The sequence below is a fragment of the Musca autumnalis genome, unplaced genomic scaffold (genome assembly GCF_047663935.1).
Source record: "Musca autumnalis isolate F117 unplaced genomic scaffold, ASM4766393v1 scaffold_3, whole genome shotgun sequence".
NCBI classification, from domain to species: domain Eukaryota; kingdom Metazoa; phylum Arthropoda; class Insecta; order Diptera; family Muscidae; genus Musca; species Musca autumnalis.
The window spans coordinates 205,106,103-205,118,754 of NW_027411866.1; the positions used below are offsets into that span (position 1 = coordinate 205,106,103).

The 12,652-nt window shown below is 35.5% G+C and overlaps 1 protein-coding gene across 5 annotated transcripts in view; it reads right to left on the bottom strand.

The window, feature by feature from the left end:
- Rab27 (RAS oncogene family member Rab27) overlaps window positions 1-12,652 on the bottom strand; it is a 105,970-nt gene that overhangs the window by 21,922 nt on the left and 71,396 nt on the right. The gene's annotated exons all lie outside the window — the stretch shown is intronic.

Below are 12,652 nucleotides of genomic sequence, written 5' to 3' on the forward strand. Positions count from 1 at the left end.
GGTTTAAACTATCAATAAGGTTAATACAGAAATATCAACAAACTAAGGTTCTAGTGAAGTCATTCCATGAATGTTGTCCCCTACGAGAGAGGAAAGGTGCCTAGAAAATAGGTGGAATGACCATAGATGGTTTGTCGGTAATAATGGCTTATACATTTCAGACGTATATTACATACGTCAGAAACATCGTAAACCTAGCCAAAAATGCTAGGTTTCTGACTGAATAAACAACATAATTTTATAACCTAAAAACCGATGTTTCTCATATTGATAAAATTTATTATATTATTTCTTTTGAGATCATTTTTATTATAAAAAAAACAAGTATAAAAAGATTTCATTCTAAAAATCTACATTTTATATATATTTTGCATATGAAAGGGTAATTTCGTAATAAGTGAAGAGAGGTCCGAAACAGGACGTTAAAAAGCAACAATATTCCTGGACCCATACTCGTTACAGGTTTATATGGGAAGTCTATATCGACAGCGATATACCCTCAGCCTATGTGAATTGAAACTTTCATCTATGGACAGATCGAATATCGGCTACACAACCAAAATCCTTTTCCCCAAAACTTACAGTGTTGCGCATATCAAACGCAAAAAATCCAGGATTATGTATTAATTCAATTTTGCAAAAAATGCATGAAAAAACAGTTAGATACGTGTTTTGTATGTAATCGTAGTAAATTTTGCCACTGTCCGTTTTAACGTTTTTTTAAAAAAATGTTTAAAAATGAAAATAAAACCGAATTCAATAAAAAAATTTAAATTTTCCAAAAAAATTGGGTTAAGTTCGACTAGGCCGAACTTGTTATACCCTCCACCAGCAAGTTCCGTACAACAATGTGGCTTACTTTCAAAATAGCGAAATTCGGGAGGTACCGTTCTATGGGAGCTATATCAAAACGTCGATCTACACCTACGAGAACAAAGAAGATTAAATACCAAATTTCCGACATTTCGGTAAATCCTTCAAAATACCGAAAATCAAGCGGTACGCTTCTATGGGGGATATAGGAACCCGCGGACCTATACTGATAATTCTCTTCTGAAATATTTTTACGAGTATTTTTACAAATTTCCGTGGACCTATACCGATGAATTTCAGTCAGAAAGGCTTTTACCTCCAACAAAGACTTAATACAAAATTTCAGCCATTTCGGTGGGTTGCTGTGGCCACTACCTTCAAAATACCGAACAGCAGGAGGTACCGTTCTATGGGGGCTATATGAAGGCGTGCACCTATACCGACAAATTTATGGAAGAAGACTAAATACCAAATTTCAGCCATTTCGGTGTGATAATGAGGCTAAAACCTTCAAAATACCGAAAATAGGGAGGTACCGTTCTATGGGGGCTATTTGAAGGCGAGGACCTATACCAACAAATTTCATATGGAACATTTAGTACCCCCAAATGAAGAACAAATACCAAATTTCAGCTATTTCGGTGTAATATTGAGGCCACAACCTTCAAAATACCGGAAATAGGGAGGTACAGTTCTATGGGGACTATACCAAGGCGTTGACCTATATATATATAAATATATATATATATATATATATATATATATATATATATATATATATAACGTTTAATTCCCCAAATGAAGGCCAAATACCAAATTTAAGCCATTTCGGTGGAATATTGAGGCCACAACCTTTAAAATACCGGAAATATTGAGGTACTGTTCTATTGGGGCTATACTAAGGCGTGAAGATGTACCGACATCTTCCCGAAAATTGGGAGGTACGTTCTATGGGGGCTATATGAAGGCGTGTACCTATACCGACAAATTTCGTATGGAACGTTTAATGCCACAAATGAAGACCAAATACCAAAAGTCTGCCATTTGGTGGATTTTTGTGGCCACAAACTCCAAAATACCGAAAATCGGCTGGTACCGTTCTATGGGGGCTATACCAAAACAAAGTTTCAGTCGGTTTTGCCGACAGAGATATACCCTCAGCCTGTGTATATTGAAACAATTTTTTCCCAAAAACGCATGTATTTAGGGAATTTTGGGCGTTTGAACAGACAAAAATGTTGATTAGAATTAGAGATCAAAAGTTTTGCGGAGGAGATACTAAAAAGAATCTGGATCTCCAGCCACTACATATGGTAACATAGGGGTTTTTTACAACTTCAGGGATGTTTGCTCAAGAAGTATGGACTTGCCCCTGAAACAACTTTTAACATCGCAATTGAGGCAGCGAATGCAAGTTGCTTCAACAAAAATCAAAGTGATTCGAAAGCAGGTCTTAAAGTGAACATGTATCCGAAATTTTGTGTGGGAGGTACCGGATGGAGTGGACAAATATAGTCCATATTTGAACCTGATCTATATCTGGTAGATATATTAGGATGTGTAAAGTATGGTCCAAATCGGCCACTCTCTTCAAGAGTTATCGTGCGCACAAATTTTCCGAACATTTTTGAACTTTTGTGGGGGAGGTACCTGAAGCAGTGGACCGATTTGGCTTATCTTCGAACTTAAACTATGTTTGGACAAAATATTACTAAGACCAAACATTGGACCCAATCGGCAGACCTGTTCGAGAGTTATTTTGCCCTTCAACCTCCTCACACGGTGTCATAGGGGTTTTTACAACTTTCAGGCTATTTTCTCAGGAAGTATGGACTTGCCCCTGATGAAACTTATAGCGTCGTATGGAGGGCAGTGAATACAAGTTGCTAAAGCAAAAATCAAAGCGATTCGAGAGATGGTCCTAAACTGAACTTTTCCAAATTTTTGTGTGGGAGGTACCCGACGGAGTGGACCGATTGAGTCCATATTAAAACCTGATCTAAGTTTGGTACACGCTCCACGATTGGCAAAGTATGGACCAAATCGGTTACTCCCTTCAAGAGTTATCGTGCGCACAAATTTTCCGAACATTTTCGAACTTTTGTGGGGAAGGTACCGGAAGGAGTGGACCGATATAGCTCATCTTCGAACTTAAACTAAGTTTGGGCAAAATATTACGAAAGCCAAAATTTGAACCGAATCGGTTCATCCGTTCGAGATTTATCGTGCGCTCCAGCCAGCCAGACAGACGGACGGACATTGCTCAATCGACTCCAAATTGTCTGAAACACATTTCGTCCAAACATACTTGGGGTCTAAAACCATTATTTCGATGAGGCACATTTTGCCCGTATGAAAGTGTATATACCCTCGTTGGCATAAATGCTGAGGGTATAACGAGGACCTATATTGGCAATTTTTAGTGGATAATCTCACTACAAAAATTGTCAAGTAAATCGAAGAGTACAAACATTGATAAAAATTTTTAGTATTAAATCGCGAAAATTTCACCCAAGCAATTGTGTATTTTTTATATTTATACCCTCAGCATTTATGCTATCGAGGGTATATACACAATAATGGTTTTAGACCCCAAGTATGTTTGGACGAAATCCGTTTCAAACAATTTGGAGTTGATTTAGCAATGTCGATAACTCTCGAACCGATTCGGTCCAAAATTTGGTTTTCGTAATATTTTGTCCAAATTTAGTTTAAGTTCGAAGTCGGTTCAAAATTTGGCCTTCGTAATATTTTGTCCAAACTTGGTTCGAAGATAAGCCATATCGGTCCACACCTTCAGGTACCTCCACCACAAAAATTCAAAAATGTTCGGAAAAATTGTGCGCACGATAACTCTTGAAGGGAGTGACCGATTTGGTCCATATTTTGACTATATTTGTCCACTCATTCGGGTACCTCTCACACAAAATTTTGGATAAATTCACTTCAAGACCTGCTATCGAATCACTTTGATTTCTGTTGAAGCAACTTGCATTCGCTGCCTCAATTACGACGGTAAATGCTTTTTCAGGGGCAAGTCCATACTTCTTTAGAAAACAGTCCAAAAGGTGTCCAAACTTAGTTTGGAAATAAATTCCTGTACTTCCCTTTAATATTGAAAAAATGGTATGCACGATATCCCTTGAACGGGGCAACCAAATTTATCCAAACGTTGGATCTCCTAATATTTTGTCAAAATTTAGTTTAACTTCTAAAATGACCGATATCAATCTTCCTTTATGTTACCTCCCCCACAAAAGTTGAACAATTGTGTCGATCTGTCCGTAGATAAAGGTTTTAATTCACATAGGCTGAGGGTATATCTCTGTCGCAAAGCAGACTGATACTTTTTTACTTGTTTTAATAAACAAAAAGAGGAAAAAGAAAAAAGAACAGTTTTTTCGACTAATATTAAAGATGTTATGCGTATTTCTTTGCCTATAGTTTTTACAAAAGATGTTTATTGAGACCTGAGGTACATTTTTGTAGTTGCCTGTTTGCTTCAAATTTGATCGGTTTGGTAGCTGTATAACAAAACTTGAGAAAAATTTTAAAAGAAATTTGACCATGGCGATTTTGACCTTGCAGATGAAGTTTGGTGGGTTATATGTGTTCACAATTTTTGTTCTTTAAGACAAGAGCTACAACTTAGCCTCTGAGACGTATTCAAATTTCCTAACGGTTTGGAAGATATAGTCCTGACTAAATTACCCTTTTTACATCAAAGCCTCAAACCTTTGGAGGCTTATAACCGCGAAAGTTGATGAGATAGGGAAAAACGGCGAGACACGTGTCTTCTCATTTTTGGTGTTCTTTCAAACTGCGGTGTCAGAATATGGTTAATAATTTTCGTGTTGCACAGTGTAATTTACCATCTAAAAGCTTTCCTCATAATTTGAATAAAAATATATATAATTCCATTTTAATGCCACTTTATTACTTCAAAATAAAAGCATTTGTTAACCCTTAAAACATTTAAAGCGTATTCATAACCATAAAATTACTAAGAAATATCGAAATATGGAAGTACAGTTCATTATGCAGCATAATTTCGAAATTACCAATTCAGATATTTCGTAAAATATACATATTTAAGTAGACAAATTTAATAGACTAATGAAGCATCTATTAAAATCAGCTTAAGTACGTTAAGGGTTAAGCACAATTCTTATGACAAGTTATTTAAATAAATCTCTTAAAAGAAAAACAACATGAATTGAAAAAACAAAATGCCGTTTTAAATGTGGCTGTGAATAATGAATGTCTAAGCAATTTTTATTTTACTCTTAGTTCCCCCTCTGCTAAAGCGTTTATATAAACACACAAACCCACATATATGAATAATATTACCACAAACGCCTCGCAACAATAAAGGGAACCATAAAAATCTTTTATTGATTTGTTGTTTTTAAGAGATTTTCCTTTAAATTGAAACTTTATAAAGGACATGTATACATATATACATGTATGTATATGTATATGGTAAAATTCAAATTTCCTTTACAATTCCATCGAGAAAAAATTTAAAAAAATTTTGACAAGCACATTCACGATTTTTGTTACATGGGTTCAGAAAAAAATCGTGGTTTCAAATATGTTCGCGTTCACAAAATTGGATGCTGCGCCCAAAAGTTATGGGGGGTTTTATTCCCTTATAAAGAAAAAATATTTAAAAATGCCCTTTGTGTTGTAATACCAAAATGTATATATAAATCGGTAAAAACATTTAATATCTATTCGTAGACGCCTAAATATTAGCTAAATTTATTTTCATTTTCGCGGAAAATCAAAAAATAATGAAGGAATCTTGGAGTAAATTTTATTTATTCTTACTCAGAGTCCATAAAAATCTCTAAAAAATTAATTAAAAATACGTACAGAATCTAGACAATGTGCAGAAAAATGTGAGACCAAAATTTTATTGATTAGGATTTTAAATTGCATATTGCAGCTACAACAAAAGACAAAAGTTTATTGTTGGAACATTATTTCAAGAATATATTGTTTGGTTTAATACGAAAAAGTTGAGAACATTTTTTGGAGTTATTCTACTATTTCGCTAAATTTCCTAACAAAACCTGAATTATTTTGCTAAAACCTCTTCAAGGAAAATAGTTTATCATCGTGAAAGTATATTTGCATAGTGTGATAAGCAATAGAATTAGAAAATAAAGAGTGATATAGATATTACAATTAAAGAAAAAACATAAAAGTTAAAAACCGTATAACGCGCGAAATAGTTAAAATCAGTTGAGGCGCATGTGCTTTTCGCATAGAGCGAGTGCATCTCTGTCAATATGTTTGCATTTTTCCATGTTTCATTTAACCGCCAAAGTGTGCCATCAGTTGCATCTTACTACACCAAAATGCTTCATGTGGGTAAAAATAACGCGATGTTCATATGATTATAAGGCGCATCCGATTTCAGTGACCCCCTGTTAAAAATACGTCAATAAGACAAATTTTATACAGATTCGTCAAGAACCGCGGATGTGCTACCTGATTCTATTTTTGGTTAAATACGAATACTACTCCCGAATCTCTGAAATTCATGACACACCTTTTTGACAAATTTTATAATCGTGTATAAAGGATTCCATTTATGTAAAAAAAATTAAGGGCAATCGCGGTTAAGTATGCGGATTAGTCAAAATAAAATTTAGCTTATTTTCCTATTTTCAGGGTATCTATATCAGCGGTTTTAGTGGATGGATTCGATCGCGGTAGGGCTCATTGAATCCGGCGCGGAAAAAAACTAAAATCACGCGGTGTTCAAGGGTACCTGAGTCACAGTTGTAAATTTTTAAGCCAAAAAATAGGTTTTTAAAGAAAAATTACGCACCAAAAACTCGACTTTGGACTCCTATTACTAGGGAGCTATGGGGAGCACACTCATGAGATATACATCAAACGACGTGGAATCACGAGTTCTACAATCCAGTAAACAGATTAGGTCATTATCTGGTTGCGCCCTCCAATTATAAGAAAAATTCAAAAAACCCCGATTTCAAAACTTCAAAATGTCAGCATCGATTTTAGGGGGATGCACTGTATATATCGAGAAGTCACACATTAGAATCATGTTGCCCAAGGGGTATTCTTCAATTCTTTCTTTGAGCTCAGGTCTGAATTTTCCCTGGTTTGACCAGAAATCAAGAAAAAACACAAAAAAGCTTGCTAACTTCAACACATTTTTACCCATTTTTTTATATTACCACCAACGCAGCTTCCACGAAAATTATTTGTTATGGTCCATATTATGAGATCGTGGCTAAAACACTTCAGTTAATATAAATATATTCATATTTTATAAAATATATTGACAGTTCGCGACTTATTAAATGGTGAACCTCAACTTCAACGATTGTAAAACATTTTTGAATATTACCATATTTATGTACATTTTGAAGTGTCTATAAATCCGTTAAGGAAACCCGTATATAGACACATACATACATATGTACATTACCACAAAACAATCAAAGGGTATTCAAATACCCTTGTCAAATGGCATTCCTTCATTCCATAGGATTCTGAGTAGCTGGATTTGACTCCCTCAAATAACTTGAAAAAGGGTAAAATACTTTTGTGGTCATTCATTCTCATCCCCAGCCCGAATAGTTCTCATTTTTGTTTTCTTCGTGTTCTTTTTGTGTTATGACATTCTTTTGAATTTTTATTGGCATTTTTGAAAGATGCTGATTTTATATATTTGTTTCTTTCTTGCAGAATATTAAAGTTATTGACATTTGAGTTCAGATAAAAGGCATTGAACTGTAAACAAATTGTAAATATAATCTTTTAAAGATAACATTCAAATTTTTACAAATAAAAATCAAATATCGTTCGTTGGTAATGGCATCAATTGAGAACGGCTGGACCAATTTGGATAATTCTTTTTGTGAAAATTTGACCACACCCACTTTTTATACCCTATACCACAATGTGGAAAAGGGTATTATAAGTTTGTTTTGGTAAAAATTCATGTAACACCGCGAAATATTCGTCGGAGACCCCCAATGTGGTATACCAATCTTCATATCTCGACGAGATAAAGCGGTTTTGAGATGTGTGTCCGTCCGTCCCTCCGTCCGTCCGTCCGTCTGTCCATTATAAATTGTAAACACGCTCCAGGCCGCAATTATGGACCGATCGTCACGAAATTTTGTATGGAGGTCGGGTTCAGATCAGAATAGATCCCTATTCTTATTGGTGATGATCGTGAAATATTTAGCGGGTGATATGGACCAAAAACATAATATTTATCCAATTTTCTAGCGGCTCTGTAGGTCACAATAATAGTCCGATCAACGCGTAATTTTAAATAAGGTAAGAGTATATCACAAAGGAGAAGCTTGCAATTTGAGATGGCGATCGGATAATATTTAGAGGGTTAAATGGACCAAAACTTTTGTGTGAAAATTGTGAAAATTTTTAATATACAGCTTATATCTTAATTCCTGGAAGTGACATTCCGGACAAGTGAGATATACTTGAAAGTGGAACGCTTGACCTTTCAATTGATGCCAATTATGTTGGTGTGCATGATCAGATAACAGAGTTACAGCCTAATATATTCCGTTATTTGTTTGTAGTGTAATAATAAACTCGCTAGAAGTCGCAATTATACATCAATAGTCACGAAATTTTGCACCGGGTAAGAGTATAGCTCGAAAAAGATGCCTACAATTTTGAATGATGATCTGATATTTTTTAGCGGGTGAAATGGACCATTACTTTTGTATAAAAAATATAAAAAATTTATTTTTGGTCGATATTTTAATTCCTTGAGGACATATATATTTCGCAAAGTAGCCTACATATGGAAAAAATCTACGGACCATTCCTCTGATGTAAATTGCAATAAAGTGTTTGCTAGATAACGGGTCTACTGCCTAATATATAATGGGTTCTGTGTAGAGAACCGCATTTTTATCCCATGCTACATATTGTCTCTCCAAAAGTTTATGCAACACCACAAAATATACGTCCTAGGCCCCTTATTTGGTATGCCAAAATTCATATCTCGAAGAGATAAAGCGATTTTGCGATGTGTGTCCGTCCATTAAAAATTGTAAACAAGCTTAAGGCCGCAATTATGGACCGATTGTAACGAATTTTTTAAGGGTTGCTTAGTTTTTGGTGATGATAGCGAAATGTTCAGGGGATGAAATGAACCAAAAACAAAATTTTAAGCAATTTTGTAGCGGCTCTGTAGGTCAAAATAATAACCCGCAAAATTTTAAACAAAGTTTGAGTTTATGATGAAGAAGAAGCGTACAAACCAACGTGAAGATCAGATAGTACTTAGCGGGTTAAATGGACTGAAACTTTTGTGTGAAATTGGTAAAAATTTCAATAACGTAGCGGTTAAACAACGGAAATATTAGTACTACATAAGTGGGTTTCATTACATTTTAGTTTGTGTGAACTAAATTTTCCTTTCCTGCTACAAAAATGTCTTTGTCATGCTAGATAACTTTTTGGTTTTGGTCATAAGTATTATACATTACATCTCTGATATTTGATAATTAAATTTTCACAATCATTGAAAAGAAGTTCCGTGGAGAGCGATTGTCCAGGGATAGTGGTATAGGGTATCCCATGGTCGGCTCCGTCCGACTATAGACTTTTCTTACTTGTTTCAATTTAAAATTGTTATCTTTTCTACAAAAACGACTGAACCGATTTTTTTGAAATTGTCAGGGAATGTACAGGAATGACCACCGTGTAAAAATGGGCAACAAATTTTTTGAATTTCGGAGGGTGCGGGGTACTTTCCCAATACCCTATTTCTTTAAAAATGTTATATCTACATAAATAAAAATCAAATGTCGTACGTTGATAATGGCGTCAGTTGAGAACGGCTGACCGATTTGGATAATCGTTTTTGTGAAATGTTCGCCATAACCCGACTTAGGTTTTTATGCAAAGAAAATTTGACCACGCCCACTTTTACATCCACTTTTTAAATTTTTAATATTTATCTTTTCTACAAAAACTACTGAACTGCTTTTCCTGGAATTGCGTATTTTGTACATATTTTGTTGAATTTCGGAAGAGGGCGGGGTACTTCCCCTATACCCGTGATATTTGCTTAATATGAATTCGGTTACCTTAGATGTCAGTTTATTGTCAAGTAAACCTGCGATATTAATGATTTTAACTTACAAACTTATGTGTTTTTGTGACTACTCGGTAATCCGGACATCGCCGAAACATATGGTGTCCGGATTATCGAGACTATACTGTATTTGGAGCCACATTACCAGACAACGATCACATTTTAAATATGTTATATATTGAAAACTAAAGGCCACGCCCACCTTTTTTCAATACAATATTTTTTGAAAACTACTAAACCTAATTTTATGCAATTTTCAGAAAATGTTCAGCAATGTCCTGTGGTCCAAAATGCTATATATTTGTAGACGAATTTCAGGGCCTATTGTTTTATAATCGCTATATTTGCTAAACTTATGAGTACATCGGGTTGCAAATTAATTTTCCAGACAACGGTGGTTGCACCCCGGACAAAAAAAAAACAATATATTCACATTTACTTAAATGGTGAGGTTCAGCGGTCCATCAGCCATGAACAACTAAAACATATAAGCCTCAATAAGCGGGAGAATTCGACATAATAATTTTTTTTTAAACTTTTATAATTAGATCGCTTTAGGATAGAAACAGGGGACATGGACGATGATAAATCCTTAACGGCATCAATGTGCGAAAAAATTCGACAATGTCCGTATGAGAATAGATATTGTAGGTTACATACAAAATCTGTAGATACATTTAAAATCCTTCTCGGTTTGACAATGGACCGAAGAAGTGTGGTACAAAATAAAAATTTTTTAAAATCATTTTCGGTTTGGCAGTGGACCGAAGAAGTGTAGTAGAAAATACCAATTTTTGAATTGTCAAGCATAAAGTCCGTAAAAAATGGTCATTAAAGCTCATTACGACGGGCCAGCAACGCGGACCGGGGTCTGCTAATTGCAAATAAAATTCTTCAAAAGGGTAAAATTTTAATTTTCCTTGAAAAGAACATTAATTTATTTTATTGAGTAAACCTACATCATGGTTGTAAATTGAATTTTATGAAATAAATATTTTGCAGATGCTTTGAGCCCACACGGAATCTCAATGATAAGCAAAAGTTTCCCAGTTGCCCAACATAACAATCAGTCGAGAACGAAACCAGAACAGCCCGTGCGACCGAAAAGTTACGGTGAATCTTGACCTATCGAAGGTATATCGAAGTCGAAGACCCTAGAGTGAAACTCCAGGCGTGTTTGAAACGTTAGATAATCAACTATATGTGTGAACGCCAGTCGTTCGTGGACTTCAGAAACAAGAAGTCGAAGACCCATAGCGTGAAACAGGGAGTTTCCCAAGCGTAGTGATATCTCGGGAACTGTTTTACCTCTAAATTTCTCAAATTTCTGATCCTGCTGACGACATAGAGATCGTAATGTATCGTCGATAACATATCTTATAGGAATATGAGGAATATGCAAATGTTCGTTCACCACATGGACGGCTGAAATGAGGCTCCCTTGAACATATTGGTCGATAATGTCCCTTAAGTCGCAGTAGTAGAAATAATACTTATATACTTAGGTGGTCCATTAGAGAACATTTGTTCCATAAGCCGAACTAAGAAAATATCTCAATTCCTGAAGAAAAGGTCGAACAGACCAAAGATATATTTTACGAGCGCTTAGAAGAAACATATGACCGTTGCCCTGCCCATGACATTAAAGTTACTCTAGGCGATTTTAATGCCAAAATTGGAAAGGAGAATATCTTTGGCCCAATAGTCGGGAATTTCAGTCCCCACAGTGAAACATCTGACAATGGTATGAGGCTGATAGACTCGCAGCAGCAAAAAGCATGGAAGTTAGCAGTACCAGATTTAAGCATCTCGATATTCATAACGGCAAGTAGCTGTCTTTAGATCAAAGAAAAAGAAATCAAATTGATCACGTTGTGATAGAAGGAAGACATTCATCGAGTGTGTTGGATGCGCGCTGTTCATGTAAGAAACACTTCGAAGAAAATGGTCGCCTATTTCTTCGGCAAAACAGACCGTGTGGCGACTATGCTGCTTGAGAAATGTCGGACGGTTAATTCTGAGTGGTACACTACAATTTGTTTGCCTAAAGTCTCTCGAGAAATTCGAATCACAAACAAGAGAAGACGAATCATTCTGCATCATGACAATTCAAGCTCTCACACATCGATTCAAACCAGCGCCTGTTTGACCGGACAAAACGTGGAATTGATGAGTCATCCGCCGTATAGCCCCGACTGGGAATTCCTTGACTTCATTTTATTCCAGCATATCCAGAAAAAATGTGTGGTCAACGATTTTCATCGCCAGAACATGCTTTAAAAGCTTTCAAAAAATATATTTTGTGTCTCAACCGGAGTGGAAAAAGTGATTCAACAATTGGTTTGAGCGCATGAAAAATTGTATAAATCATGTTAGAGACTACTTAAGGAAAAAATAAAACTATTTTTTATGGTAAATATTCGCGTTGCAGTAGCAGCGCGTAGCGTTTTTTCCGAGGGAAAAGGAGTGAAATGGAAAAGCAGAAGTGTGAAAAAATCGTGATGTACAGGAGCCAGAATGAAGCCCATAAATTCTACCAAAGAATGAAACATCCAACTGATGTTTTTGGTGCAGGCACATCCTCCCGTAGAGACCAACAAAGTAATTTTGTAAGTGATACAGATCCAATCCCAGTCGGAATAATAATATTATTAATTATAAGTTCCTCAAGTCGCTGGCTTAACCTCTTACAAAGCAACATACCTCTTACAAGCA